Below are 16,067 nucleotides of genomic sequence, written 5' to 3' on the forward strand. Positions count from 1 at the left end.
TCAGGTCCATTCCCTGGGCAGACTGCACTCGCCTGGACCTTGGTAGCCTTTAATGCTTATCATTCAGCATTTCAGTGTGGCATTTCAGTGTTCATAAAGCCTGTTCATTGTTGCAAAGGAAATAATTTATCGTTTTTTAGTTAGGTGTGGGTATGCTAACATCACAGATGTTATTTTCCGCCCTCCACCCCCCATTTCAACCAAAGTTCCTGGAGGTACCAGAGTGCAGAAGCTGCCCCCTGCCCCCAGCCTGAAGCAGCCTACTTCCTCTGCCACAGCACTGCCCTACCCTTTTAAGCTGGGGGGGGAAGCAAGTCAGAGCAATAATCTGCTTCTAGATGCTCTTTGATCTCCTGCTCCAGCTGAAATTCATCCTGGTTGGAGAGTCAAGCCTTCTGCATCACAGGTATTCTTACTGTGGTCTTGGGTAAGCTCTGGCCCAGTGGCAAAGGGCTCTGCCTTGCAGCTGAAGCTAGAAACTCAGAGTTTTAACCTTTTTGTGAAACAACAGACTTAATAGATGAAAATGTAAATTTTAGTCTTATTTTCCCTTCTAGTCTGAAAAAAAAGCATGATTTTAATCTGTCAGTTCATTGCTTGGGTCACTTCTCTAGACTTCAGGAGAATTCATAATTAATGATGCAGAGCAGGCTTTTTTTTTTTCCAGTTCATATTTGACTTTGAACTTAGCATTTTTTCCCTATTCCAGGCTCATAATTTACATGATGAACAAATGTCATATTAATCTTTTGATAGGGACCCATGTTGTTAATCAAATTTCTCGTTTTCTTAAACCAGTCTGTCTTGTTATGTTTTTAAAGATATTAGTCTTCATCAGAGAAGAAAAATGAGGCTTTCCCCTCTGTGTCCTATTATACCCATGGAATCATGTTACTGACCCATCACAAAATCCTGATAATGCATTCTAATTTCCTTATGAGGTAAGCTAGTAAATCAGGGCATATCTAAGTGATATTTCATGGCAGGTTTGCAGATTCCTGTCCCTACTTATAGTTCTAACTGATAATTAATTGCACAACAGTTTCCTTGTAAAATGCACTACCTTTCTGGAAGTGAAAGCAAAGGTTAATATTAATGAGAAATTCTATAGGAATGTTTACATTAAACTAGGACAAAATTTTGGCTGCAGTCACAGCTTTTCAGATTTGTTTGAATTTTTGAATAATGCTTTTTCATGCTACACATCCTTCCACAGCATTTTGGGTAACTAATTCCTTTTTTTTTTTTTTCTGTGGTGGTCTAACTCCACGTTGTCCTTAGAAATATGCATTTCGCTCTCTTTGGGCAAATGTACCTCTGCATCTGTGTTCACAATGTGGCTGCCTCTCAAGCGAAGCCTGCAAGGACCAGCCTCTTTGTGCTTCTTCTACATTGTTGCATCTCAAGCTTACCTTCCCCAAAGGCATCCTGTAATTCCCCTCTGAGCTGATGGGAATTGCAGAAGACACGTAAAAGTAAGGCTCTTGCATGACACTGATTCAAAAATAACAGCTTTTATTGGAATACAGTAATTACTGGCACCTTGTCAGGAAATGTTACCATTGAAAATCTTCCTGTTAAAGTCACTTCTTCCATCAAAGTAACTTCTTCCACAGTAGGTATGGCAATATGACATATAGATACAATTTTTTCCAGATAAAACCCAGCAGTTTTTCATAGGTGCCCGGGCTCAGCGCTGTCTCTTTTCCCTTGCCTCTCTTGTTGCTGGTAAGTCTGGCATGTTAATCGTCTCAGGTCCTGTGCTGAATACTTTCACGGCTGGAGTAAGTCAGCTTCTTTGCCTAGCGGAATCCTCAGGCTCAGGGAATTAGTGCTGAGAGCTGCCTGATCACTCTTTATGTGTACAGTGGGTAAAAAAAAAATAATCCAGAGGCAGGTCCAGTTCAGGGAGGAGTCTTTACCTGTAATTCATTCTTCACTTGGATGAAGTCAATAGCCTCCTCTTCGATATGGTGACCCCAGCATTATGACTGAGTTTGTTTCAGAGATACCTTGTGGTCTGGGGCAGCATGTATCCACGCTGTCTGTTGTAGGTAGTGAGAGCCATCAAGGTAGCTCTAGGTGAAACCATGAGATAAAAACCTCCAACATGGTGCTGAGTTATCCAGGGGCCCAGAAAAGTGAGTGGTCTTGCACTGGGGAATTAATGAGGCAGAGATAACCAGAGCTAGCCTGAAGACCTGGTTTTGGATTATGGGATTAGAAAGGCTTCCAGCCTTGGAGGATGGCACCACCCTTCTCTCCTGGGCAGAAAGGTTTTACTTCGGGGCAGGCATGGTTGCTGATGGTACAGTGGGATCCCTCCTCCACTGCTTCCCAGACATCCAAGGGATGCTTTGAAACTTTACATTGGAGCCCTTATAGCATGCTTTAGACTGACTTGCTGGTGTGTGCTGAGCTTTCAGTGCCCTTCTTGTCAAGTTAGGCTGGACAAGGCATAATTTAACTCCCTGAGACTTTATTAGAGTTAGTTTTAGTATCTCCAAAGTACTTAATATTCATATGCCAACAAAGGGGCTGGAGTCATGTTCTCAACTTGCACACGGAAGTCTTGTGTGTAGTGCCTGGAACATCTAAGCATCTATGTCTGGGCCAAAATCTGACCTAGTGTGAACAGCACATATGTAGCATGACTTGTGGTTGTATGTTGTGCATATAAGCTTGACTTCACATGGGAGTAAATAGCAATTCATAAGGAAATCTTTGTTTAAAGAACCTTCTCCTTCTTGCTGATGAGGCCAGGAGGTTGTGCGGTCACCTGTGGCACTGGGACAAGGACTGTGTCTCCGGGTCTTTGTTCTGCTCTGGAGAGCCCTTGAAGCTGGTTGCTCAAGGCATGTCCACTAGCTATGAGGCCAGCCAGAATTTCCTTGCTATGCAACATGCCGATTACTTGCTAGCTTCCCATGCAGAGCTTACGTGGTACAGAGGACTTTGTCTGAGCCTTCTACATCAAAAAGGAATTAAATTTCAATGCAAACACAGGTGGCAAAGTTGAGCCCTTAAGCCGACAGCAAAGTGTGTAACTTAATCTGGTGCTGCAGTAGACAAGCTATCCTTGTTAAATAGTTTAAATTTAGCTGGTTGAGCCCTTGAGAGATTATTTTTGGGAGACATTGTGTTTACATCTCTCCACTAATTGCATTATCTATTAATTCTACTGCTCAAGAGCACATGCCTAGACCTTGTACTTCCTTGCTAATTTGTCTCTGTGCTATATGAAGCAGAGACCCAAGGAAATTAGAAAATTGACTGTTTCTAGAAGTTCTCTTTATTAGTACTTTGAGCAGATCAGATCTGCTGAAACCTGGCTGACCTTTTCTTTGCTCTGGGTTTACAAACATAAAGAGGAAGTTTGTTTACTGCAGATGTGCAATTTGCTGGGTGCACTCACAAAGTCATCTGTCCAGCAGCCTGCACTCCCCTCACTGCTGCGGCACAGAAGGACTGTGCTGTTGAGTGGAAGGTATTCAAACTGTGGCAACAAGAAGCACAACTCTCCCTGCGCTCTTTGTCCCATACTGTAGTTCCCTTATGCAAAAATGCTTCTTGCAGGAGCAGTACAACACTGCTTTTCTTTTTTTTTTGCATATTTCTTTGTGGTTTTTTTTAACTTTCTGCCCTAGCAGGGAATCAAGCAGTCAAAATGTGAAGGCAGATGAGGATGTTATACACGTTCTTCAACCCTGCTGCCAGGGTAGTGCAAGCAAGGGCAGGTAGAGCTTGGACATTAGTTAATAATGAGAATTTAGTTATGAACTGACAAACTGTCATAGAATAGATATACAAGTGCTGTGGTCATGCTGCTGCTGCTCCGGCTTGTGTGGTATGGCTTTGGAAAATACACTATGTAGTGTTACATATTCATCTACTGTTTGGGAAATTTAACAGAATATACTGTCCCTGTTCAAGCCGCCTTGTTAAAACTAAGTTTGAATTCACAGTTAGACCTTTCCAGCCCCAATGAGAAAATATTCTGGATTACTGCACACCTTGGAAAATAGTAGTGCAACAGTAAAACCACCTCAAACTCCTCTGTAAGGCCTTAATTCTGCTTTTATTTTTAGCAGTACAATGAAAGCATAAATGTGCAGGGGGAAAGGGAAGATGGGGACAGAGTGTATGAGGGGAAAATGCTACTATGGTAAATATTCAATGAGTACAAGGAGGGAAGGAAGAAAGGACACTACTGCTTCAATATGGTATGCAACTCCAGAATCCACCTAAAATGCAGAGCAAATTTAAGGACAATGATGACAACAGCTACAAAAATCATTGGAGGGCTGGAGGGACAGTCTGTCAGTGACAAAATAACTCAGTCTATTTAACAAAAGAGGGTTGAGATGTAGTTTATATAAATTTTACAAGTATCTTCAAGTAATTTTTATTTGCCTCTATGTGACATGGTTTTTTCATGGAAAGCAAATTGCAATAGAGTAAATGAAGAAGATGAGAATGGAAAGCTTCATTCCTTTAAAACAATACTGTTCATTTTTACAGGAGGTAAGCTTCAGCTAGGAAAGTTACACTTTAATCAGATGTCTGTTGTTGGGTTTAATAGAGGGTAATTGAATGAAATTTTATGGTTAGTGATTTCTAAATGAGCAATCTAGATCTTTTGAGTGTGGTTTACTGGTCTTCTCTTTAATAAATCTAAAAAATGGAAGGAAAAACATGGATAACACTATTGCATTTTATATTCTCCTTAACTGAGGCTGAAATGTGCTGTGGACAGCAGGCTCTGTGAATAAAACTGCTACCTTGGCTTTCTTTCAAATACTACTAATATATGACTACATAAAGCTCATCTAGGTACCAACCCGAATTTCCTATTCCTTCAAGCCACATAAAAAATTAACCTCTGACTGCCTGTTAACCAAATTGCAATAAAGTCAAGTGAAACAAGTCCTGAAATGGAAGACACTTGAGCTTGTTGCTTTCTGGCTTATGTTGAAGAATAAGCAGAGATGCCTTGGGTAATTTTCTGTTTTCTTTCACCAGCAGAAATCTTCTTCCTCATTCATTTGTTGCTGCCATGCTTTAGAGGGTGCTCTCCATGCTGAGACTCTGTCCTGGTTCCTCTCTCTACTGCACCAGCTACCTGAGTCGTGGGCCCCAGGGTCTGTGGGGAGGCAAAGACCTTATCTAATGCCTCAGAACTGATGGGACAAAGGCAGTCACCAGCAATGCCCTCCCTTTCCTGTGTGTCCACATTATCCCAGGAATTGGCTTCCCCAGCTGCTATTACTAGGCAGATAGCCTGGTAATCTGCCTAGGAGAGGTAGAATGAATTGTGAAGAGGCCACTGGGTGAATGTAGGGTGAATGCCAAGATGGTGTTACCTGTTGCGTTCGGAAACGCAGAGCGTGAGTGAGAAGTGAGGCCATAAGAGGACGAGCAGAAGTGAAGCAATGGATGCTTAGAGGAACCTAGTACAGACCACTTCAGTATGGTCTGAGGCCAAGCCAATTAAGCCTGCTGAGAGAGATGAAATACAAAGACTGGATATATTAGCTTGGGCTTGGTGTAATGATAACGTGGTTACATTACTCTTTTCAGGCTGGGAGCAGGGGCAGAGCTGGCCTACATCTGCCACACTTTGTGTTGGAAACATGCCCAATCCAAACCTAAGCACAGGTGCATGTGCTTGGCCATCTTTGTGATGAGAAATCAGCAGCTGGGCACTGCTCAGAATGCATCACTTCCCATGTCCTGATCCAGCATGTCCATGGGAATGTGCTTTCAACCCATATTTTATGGATAAAGGGTTTTATGCCCAAGTGACTGAGAGCTTTGGGCCACACTATGTAGCAAAATAAGCTGTACCAAATCTTCAAAGTATTCTGCAATCAGGGATTGATCCAGATTATAGCCTAGCTGATGCATTGCTCATCTCTGTCCTGTTCCACGTGTTCTGTATTCAGCAAGGATGGGCACCCACATTAAAGGCTCTTCTGGGTTAAATCTGAAGCCCTGTCCTGCAGAAAACATTTGGTAAGTGGATTTCTTGCACACTCTCAGAACGACTGTAAGATCTGCAGGCTTTTGGCAAAAGTCCCAAAAGTGAATGCAGAGGTCATGTTTTATGTCAGGATTGACAGCTCACATCACACAACAAAACTTGATTTCTTCATGTTTTTCTCTCATTTCACAGATAACTAATTTTGTGGTAGAAATATCATACTGAAACCTGTTCTGCCTGTCAGCTGAGCTGCTCAGTCTCTGATTGCTGTATATCAGAGAATATAATAGCAGCCAGTCCCACATAAAATACACTGTTTATTGTCTATCAGAATAATATTTAAACCCAATAACATAATCTATTGTGAGGCACAAGGATTTCTGTGGCCTAGTTCTGCATCTCTTCTTTTGACAACTGATTTCAGTGTACTTGTGCTGGTGCAAATAAGATCAGATCTTTAGTGTAGAATGATTTGAAATGATGCAGTTTGTTCTTATATTTTTGCTCTTTGGCTGAGCTGTGTCTTTAGATGTGGGCTCCACTGCAAAGATGAGGCTGTGCCTGCACATGTTTTTATAACTAGGTTGTTTTGTGATACTGGCAGTCTTAAAATAGCTGAGCAATATGATATCCTCTCACATTCTTTTCTGAAGCTGATGCATATGTAGTGGGATCACATATTTTTTGTATATAATTTATCAGCGAAGCAGGGAAACTGTCTGAAAATAATCTCAAGTACACCTCCACCCACACAAAAAACCCCAAAAACCAACAAAAACCTCACACACCAAAACCCAATACAACAACAACAAAGCACAAACCCACAACAAAACAACACAAAAACAACAACAAAAAAACCACTCTGAAAAATAGGGATGTTCCATGGAAAAAAAGTCAGTTCTGAAAAAACCCCCGAAAACCTCACCTCACCTGATTTTCTTTTCCCCACTGGAAATATTAAACCAGGACTTCCCAACTCCATTTCTCCTGGATGATGAGGGTAGCCAGATCTCTCAAATGTGGGCAGGTCTCCGTTGCTGATACCTAGTAACACACCACTTGGCCCATGCTGCCAAATAGTGCAAGCTGCCACCCTTCATTTCCATGCTAAGGCAATTTACTCTGGTTTATGGCATGAAAATTTTCTTCATGAAATGTCTCAGTGAAAATGGCTACTTTTCTCCTCATTTATGGGGAGATATGTTATTTTCTAGAGAGCTGTCTGTAACCTGGTGAACTGCACCGCTCTAACAGATGTCTTTTACTCCTCGACAGCTGTGATTCTCACAACTGCTCCCCTAGATTTGGTCTCAACACGAAAGTGGAAAATACTCTTCAAGGCAGGGGGTTTGTGTTCTTGCTCTAAAGCACTTTTTGTAAAACCTTGCTTAAAAAGTAATGTTTTGGTTTGGTATACTAGGTGTAAAATGTTTGGGTAAACAGAGATATTCTTTTTTCATACTGTTCCTGCTGCCCACAAAGCACAACTGAGTTTATCCCCACATGTAGACAATTTCAGACTACCAGGATATTTTAGTTATGACATATGAATATATTCAATGATTGATTGTTTCACAGGCATTGAGTAACTGACTCAAAATTCACTTACTGCTAGAAATGAGCAGAGGCAACAAAGGACAAATGAAGTCTTTTGGCTATTAGCAGTAGCTACCTTTGGATGATGCTCTGTTTGCATATTGTAAAAAGTCTACTCTTTCTGATAACTTCATCTGGCAGTATGTGTCCTCAGAACTTGCTGTGAATATGGTGCTCAGTGTGCAAGAACACGTCCGTGAATCATTGGCCTGTGGCTGGCCTTTGGCAGCCAAGACACAAGAACAGGCTATGGGAACAGGAACTTTACAAGATAAAAGGGAACAAGACTACAATAGAGCTTGAGGGCCAGGCATGCTGCCAACTGCCCAGTCAAGGAGAGATAGAGGTCATGAAGACTATGATAGGAGGAAGTAACAACCTCCGAAGAGAGTAGCGACCCCCGGAGTGCTCCTGGCACAGGCATGCTCCAGTCCATCATCATGCTGCAAAAGTGCAGACGTGAAAATTTGGAAAACCCTCCTTCTGGCTTGTGATGGCCACATACACCAGCATGAGACTGCAAACTCCCCAGATAAAATGCCTGAGCCTGTGTGCTGGGACGAGGCACTCAGAACACTGAGGACCATGTTGCCTCTGCAGGGATGCCCGCTAAGTGTTTTGCCTGCCAAACCTCATCATGACGGGACTTGGAGCTGGACTCCTTGCCTTCCAAACACTTCTTCTGGGATTGGTATGTACCTTCTCAGCTTTGCACGGCTTTAGCTGAACATATCTGTAACAAATAGTAGCAGTTGCTTAATAAAGTAATATTTTCTTTGAACCTACCTGTGGGTGTGCCACTTTTCTTTATCCTGGAATTCTCAAACCCTAGAACACTCAGATATACTTAAAAATCACATTTTTTCAAACTTGTCAGAAGAAAACACTGGACAGGTGTCTTAAATAAAGGAGAGGGAGGAGTAATGGAAAAAGTCACATTGTGTTGTCTTTGCTTATACAGCAGAGCCTGTATAAATACTTAACTGAAGTTCCCCTTCTATGTTTTTGGGTAAAGAAAAAGTTGCAGGCAGCATGAGAGGAAGAGTATTTTCCTTTGTCCTGGCACTCTGGACATATAACAGTAGCACAGTCTTAGAGCAAGCATAGTACCTGCACCAGAGACTAGGTTTGCAAAAAAGTTTTGAGGGGCAGAACACCATATGTCCCCTCACATATCCTGTGAAGAATCAGCTCTACATAGAATTATACTGGTTTTATACCAAGTCTTTTATCATGCTTCAAAGTCAAAAGTTGCCAGTAGTCCATAAGGTCAAGTAAAATATCAATGTCCTTCCCTAATAATTGCATAACATTGTCATCACACATGTGGAATGAGATTTACTTCCAATTTAGTGTGGCTTTTGCTGGACAAGTTGTAAGTTCTAAGCAGTCAAAAATCTTCCATGAAAGAGCAATTTATCTGTAGGGAGTGTGCGATCAGCATGCCATCATGAACTACTTGCTTGCATTGACTGCCAGCAAGGCAAATAACCAGGTATGCCATCTATCAAAGCAAAGACATAAACCTGGAATGGAAATTTTATTACTTGAAAGGATGAGGGGGATAAAAGACTCTCAAGAAAAATGTGTGATGTAAAATTGAGAGACAGTTTACTGCTAAGAGTCGGTAGGGTCTTTAGAAAATATTACAGAGAACATAGAAACTGAAAAAAACCATTATTTTTATCTGAGGGCCTGATGGGCAATTTCAAACAAGGTTTCATTTTCTTTGAAGATTTATGGTACGTTTAAAGAGTAATTGGAGACTGAGGTGCACAGAAGCTTGGGTCTGTCTGTGATTAAGCAACAGCTGGGCCAAAGGAATGGCTTTTTCTAGAAGTCTGAAGGTAAACACAAAAGGCTTCTGAGAAGCCACTGGCATCCCAAGTACCACAAACCTGTAGTGGAGAATTGTGGCAGGCTTTTTTTGTCTTTGTTGCGGGTAATGGAAGAATGCTTTATAGACTATTTCTTAGCACTTTGCATGTAAAATAAAACATGAACAGGAATATTAACAGGAGTGGGACCTGGGTTATAGTGTTCATTCATCCTTAGCATTTATTTTGTGCTTCATCAGAAATAACACAGGAATAAAAATTCCTTTTGTGCTCTGCACCTGCTGAAGTGCAGGAGCTTGCCAGGTTGCTTCCATTTTGAGGAGCAACTGAGGGCCATGATGTTGGTCTGTGTCTTTGGTGTAACGCATTCTTACTACTTTGTTTTCTAAGAAATGGTATTTCCTTGATGTATTTGCTGCAGAGTAATTACAGAAAATTCACAACACACTTATTTTTCAAAGACCAAATGATTAGCATGAATGTTAAGAAAAGGATTTTCTTACTCTTAGTGATGTGAGGTGTTGACATCACTACAATATCATATCAATATGATATCAAGGCCATATTAATATAAAAGCAATATCATCCTAGTTCTTGTGCACTGCTGTTCCTTAATCTAAATATGCTGCTTGGCCCTGTTTTGCTTTGACTGTGCACAGCATATTTCTCTGTGAGCGACCTTGCCCAAAAGAGCTCACTGCAGTTTGGTAAAACTGGAGGCTGATTACTTCATCCTCTAATTCAGACATTTCCCAACAAGTGCTGCTGTCTCATAAGCATGCAAGAGAGACACAAAGGGCAGGGAGACTGCAGCCCCTGGGAGAGGGATGTATCAATTACTTTCAGTTCCTACCTTTCCCCCTGGCTATGCCTGGCTTAGGTGCAGCATTCATCCCTAGATGCAGCAGCTGTCCTGACCTCAAGCCATGCACCTGTATGCCCTTTCAGGGTGTTCCTCAGTGACAGTGCTCACATCCTGCACATACAGAGCACAATTGGCCTCTATGCTACACCAGAGAGTTTTGAAAGCTCTTTGCCAGCTGATGGTTGGAGATTAGCTGAGCTGCTTTGGCAACAGCTGGAGGTAGGGAGAACACGGCTGGGTGGTTTCCAGGGCTTACAAGACTCCTGGCCCTGGGAAGGGTTTGAGCTCTGGCTCTGCTGCCTCCTCTACCACAGAGAGTTATTGCAAAGGTTTGAAACTGGTGTCGTAAAAAATGTTCAGGCTTGGGAAAGAGTTTTGAGGTCAGACCTGAAAGGAGAGATAATGCCCTTTTCCCAAGACTGTTGCTTTCCCACAAGTGCCTTTAGATAACTATTTGATGCTGATGCTGATAAAATAATCAAGGTGTTAAAGGCAGGCGGCATTTGAGGATAAACCTGTCAGCTGATCTGTGAAGTGACTTCAGTTGAAAGCTGTGTCATGGTGGGGTGAGCTGTACAAACCATGCTCCAGAGCCAGCAAAACCCACCTTTTTGACACAGAGAAGTGTTAGAGTGATTCACAGGATCAGAAGTAGGTTGTGGCCTGAGAATTACTTTTTTAACCAAAGCTCTCAAAATGTGAGCTTGCCTCTTTGGAAAATCAGTGTGGATTGGTTTTTCACCTCTTCAAAACAGCTCATGATTTGATCTATTAATACCTGTGTGATTACAGGAAGAACAGTACTCTGGTTGGGGTTGCAGGAGCACTGAGCAGGGGTATCACCCCTTCCCTCAGTCAGTGCAGCCCAGCCAGCCTTCCCACCGTGGGGCACTGCCAGTACCCACTGTTGCCCTCCCCAAACTTGCTGCGGGTGTACTGCATCCCAGTGTCCAGGGCATAGGTATACTTTACTATTGCTAATCTTGACATTTGTTCTTTTATGTTTTTTTTTACTTCTAAAAACACCTAAATCTCCTAAATATTTAAAAATACAAGTAAAGCTTTTTTTTAAAAAAAAGGCTTAAAATTAAAGGCTATATCAAACTTTGATAGCTTCCCTGCAAGATATTTTTAAGTACTCAGTTTTAAGTCTCAGAGGTTTTCATTAAAATTTTGAGATAATAACATATCTCTGTGGTGGGTACTTCTTTATCTGTAGTACCTAGTGTATGGGATAAAATGGGATAAAATGCATGGGATAAAATTTTTATTATCACTATCTGTTTTGGGTTTACTTGTTTCTTCCCCCTGGAGCTGAAGATGGTTAGTTCCAGAGGCGGCTGCAGGTGAGGGGGTGGCCAGGGCTGGGACCGGGCCCCTGGCTGAGGCGTGCAGCAAAGCGCAAAAGAAATTCCAGCCACAGAGACGATGTTGCAGCCTGTGATGGTTTGGAGCTGGCTCCCTGCCAGGTCTCCAAACCTCACTGCAAGAGCTTCCCCCAAAAAAACAAGGGAAAAGAAAAAAAACCAAGAGAACCAAAATAAGAAAGAGCTAAAGCAGTATATAAATATATTTACGCTTATATTACATTTATATACAATTACAAAAACTATATACACATAAGGAAAAAAAACCGTAACACCTGAAAACAGAAAAGGGAAAGGGAAAAGGGACAAACCAAACAAAAAACCAAAACAGGTATACACACTCAATAAAGAACTAGTCAAAGAAAATCTTAATACTTTCCTTGAGATAGCACAATCGTGGCCAACCTCACTGCCAAGTACTAGACCCTGGATCGGCAGAAACAACAGGCCCTGTAGGCCCGACCAGGCCTCAGCTCCCCCACAACAAGGGAGACTGGCTGGGGGAGTCTGCTGTCTCCAAACCTCATGGGAAGAGAAAAGAGGAAGAGGCTTCTCTCTCTGTCTATTTATATGTTTGATTACATAAAGGAATAGGATGGAACACTTCCTTCCTTCCTTCCTGTTTGCCAGGAAGGAAGGAAGGAAGCGTTCCATCCTTCCTTCCTGGTTGCCAGGAAGGAAGGCCTACACTCAAAAGCATTACACAGCCAAGCCCATGTTGGAGCAGGTGAGTGCATGAAGGAGACAGTCATCCATGGGAGGCCTAAGAGGGAGTGAAGTCCTCTGGAGAATTTGCAACTCAGAGAGAGACAGAGAGAAGCCACGCTGAAGCAGGTTATTCTGGGTAGGACTTTAATGAAAACCATCGGGGTATAGAGACTGAGCCGAACCCCAGAATCTGCAACCCGAGGGAAGTGTAGACCCGATGTGGAGGGGTTGCCTGAGAACTTACTCCCTTTGGAGGGACCCTGCGGAGCAGGGAAATTCTCAGATCTTTAGATTCCCTGTAACCTGTGGTGAAGATCACGGTGAAGTAGGTTTGTCCCCCTGCAGCCCATGAAGGACCAGTGGGGGCACAGACCCTCCGCACCCCAATGGAGAGAGACTTTAGCTATTGCCCTGAGAGTAAAGAAGAGACTTCTCCTCCTGCACTGATGCAGGGGGGGCGAGGGGTGATTAGAAATTATATTTAAGACTGTTTATTTTATCAACATTCTTTGCAGCTTCTTTTTCACCTACTAGAACAAGTAAATCCTTGGAAATACATAGGATCATTGGAACTTCATCACAGGGAAAGTTGTTTAAAATTGTCTTATTTTATTATTCTTTAGTTCCTATCCTGTTAGCAATAAATTTTGATATCTTTCCTCATGTTGAGTCTGTCTTGCCTACGTGAACCTCTCTCACCTTTTAGCAATTCTGTGGGCGGGTTGAAAATCCAGCCAGAGTAAACCCAGGACAGAGTGGATGCATTAAGGAGACAGTCAACTGTGGGAGGCCTAACAGTCATTTGGAGAATTTGCAACTCTGAGAGAGAGAGAAGCCACACTGCAGCAGGTTAGAGTACAGCCTAAAGACAACCAGGGGAGGTGGAGTCCCAGAGTAAAATGCTGAGACTTGCTGTTGGTTGTTGCTGGTGATGTTCAAAGGCAGAATGAAGACAAAATGTGAAATGGTATTTTTGACAAAAAAATAAAACAGACATAATAAAACAAACTCAAGCAAAACATGAAAAATGTCAGTATTGGTTATCATTGAATCATGCAATCATAGAATATCCTGAGTTGGAAGGGACCCACAGGGATCACTGAGTCCAACTCCTGGCCCTGCACAGGACATCCTGAAGAGTCACATCATGTGCCTGAGAGCATTGTCCAAACGCTTCTTGAACTTGGGCTTGGTGCTGTGACCACTTCCTTGGGTGAGTTTTTGCTCAACAAAATACCAGATGTTGTATAAATATTATGTTCAACTTCAGATAACTGGAAGGGCAAATTTTTCAGGAATGTTTGAGATAGAGAGCCTGGATATGATGACAGAAAAGATCCTTTGTACTTCTGTTACAGCAGCTTTTCTTGGGTCATTTCTAGCCACAGCTGGAATGTTTGGATGTGAGAAATATTTCTTGTACCACCATTCCTGGGCCATCAGCTCAGGCTTCACTTCAACAAAGCACATGCCTGGCTTAATTTCTCGTTTCTGATATGTGAGGTATCTGACTGCTGGCTGGGAAGTGCCTCAGCCCTGGGCCTGCCTTAGTCCTGTAATCAGTGGTGTTATTCTTGGCCACACAGAGGGGAAAATCCCATGTCTCTGTTTGCGTTCTGGGAGAGGAAACTGTGAGCAAATGAAACCTTCCTGTTCAAGGGGGACCGGAGACATCCCATGCTCCTCACCCTCCATCCTGGAGCAACCAGACAGCCCACAGCTTCAGGGTAACAGGTTGTTCTATCAAAACATGAGCTACTACTTGTCATTTATCTCTCCAGCATATTTTTAAGCTTCAGCCACAGTTAGTGTTCCACACTGTCTGGCTTTTAATCTGCATTTTTTGTCCTCTCACAGGTGAGTGACAGAGGCCCTCTACAAGCAAAAAGAAACACTGATTGCTTTGGTCTCTTGTGCTGAGTAGTTGCCTTTTAGCTTTGATTCCTTTTCTTTTTTTAAAAACAGTTTCTTTTGCTGTTTTTTTTTAGTTTGCACTGCACATTGGTCAGTCTAGTCTTTGCCAGATATATCCTTCCATCCCTCCTTATCTCTCTTCAGCCTCTAGGCTTCACTGTCAATACAAAGCCATAGAAATTGACTTATCAAAATATACCGTCCCAACTTTTGGTAAAACAGATAACGATCCAAGAAGTTTTTCCAAGCTTTACAAATAAGACATAGTATGTTCAGTATGTCATTTCTACATGTGATTGCACAGATTTTCTGCTTTATCATGCAACCAAGTAAGAACATTTAAAGTTTCTAATAAAATGCCTCTAATAAAAACAGAGAATATTTCTGGAAGTTTGAAATAGAATCATACCTGCTGTTACTGGTCAGTATTAGTTTGTCTGAAGGGGGAAGTGTTTGACCAGTGATTAGGGCTATTCTTAGTGCTAGTTCTTACTCAAGCTTGTAGTCAGTCAGGTAGAGGTGGGTAAGCACCAGTAAAGAGTTCCAGCAGATAACAGAATTCACAACTGTTATTGTTTCCAGTAGCACTCATTACTTCATGGCAAAAAGAAACAAGGCTGAGTGACAGTTTTCATTTCCTGGCAGCGTGCAGGATAAGCTTATTTGAAAACAAACATATTTTTCTAATCCTTGGCTAAGAAAACTTGATATCTATTCCTATGCATGATGTGATTTCTCCAGCAGGCTTTCCTACATATGTTGCAGCCAGACCTGTTACTGCACTTATTGTTGTAAATAGATGGTAGTGGTCTGGCTCTGTTTCTCTTTCCTTTTTATTTTTTCCTTGTTTCCCCCTACTCCCCTAGCCCTCCCCCCCTTTGCTCTAGTTTATATCTTGCCTGCCTATATAATAGTAAACTGATGCATGGACAGAAAGAGGTATATATATGTTTCAACATCGTCCATTTTATTTTGTCACTCCTTTTTGGATCCCCAGGGAAATTTGCTGTGTGATGACACCTGTCTGCACCTGAGAGATGTTGTATTTTCTAGCACTGACCTGGAAGCACCAGGCAATCTGAAAAAGAATTCCTCCTTTCCTCCTGAGAGCTGGGCTAAAATACCAAAACCAATGAAGAGCTACATATAGAAAATAAGGAAAATTTTTCTTTTTGCCACAGCCTGTTCACCCAGCTTAATACATAAACCTGAGATAGATAGGAGGTTTTGTTTCAGATGCATGATTGCACCAGTAACATATGGCAATTTCGTAGTCTACTAGTAATGTCACAATTGTTTCGTTTCTTTGTAGAACAGACCATCTTCCTCTGTCAACATGTTCCTGATTGACTGTTTTATTAGCTTATGTCATTGTTGCTTTGTACTTGATTGCTTTATAAGAAGCACATTTACTGTCTGACTACTTTAGAAATGTAATTTCTATATTTTATTTTTTCTAATTTCTGTTTTAACATATATTTTACCATATAATTATTTATTAGATATAAATATATGACATATTATAATAATATAAGTAGAAGAAATTATATATTTCTTACATTTATAATTTCTAAGAAAAATACATTAGACTGCATTAGACTTGCAAGATGTGAGTACATGCGGTCATCTGTGAACAGCACGAACAAAGGCAGTCAACAGGGAACTTTTGCACAGAGTAAGAGCCAGACAGCTGATAGACCAACACTTCTGTGGCATTTGCTTAACAACGTGCTTAAGACTTGACTTTAACTTCTATTGCTTTGGTGGAGAATGGGTCAGATGGCTTTTTATTGCTT

At 41.7% G+C, this 16,067-nt stretch overlaps 1 long non-coding RNA gene across 1 annotated transcript in view; it reads left to right on the top strand.

Annotated features, from left to right (window-relative positions):
• The first annotated feature begins 7,724 nt into the window (after nucleotides 1-7,724).
• Nucleotides 7,725-16,067, top strand: part of LOC113943304 — a 43,003-nt gene continuing 34,660 nt past the window's right edge. The window contains exon 1 of the long non-coding RNA XR_003526277.1: nucleotides 7,725-8,270. This is a non-coding gene — a long non-coding RNA (uncharacterized LOC113943304). The remainder of the gene's footprint in view (nucleotides 8,271-16,067) is intronic.

This window comes from Corapipo altera, unplaced genomic scaffold, assembly GCF_003945725.1.
Source record: "Corapipo altera isolate COAL_440 unplaced genomic scaffold, ASM394572v1 61411, whole genome shotgun sequence".
NCBI lineage: Eukaryota > Metazoa > Chordata > Aves > Passeriformes > Pipridae > Corapipo > Corapipo altera.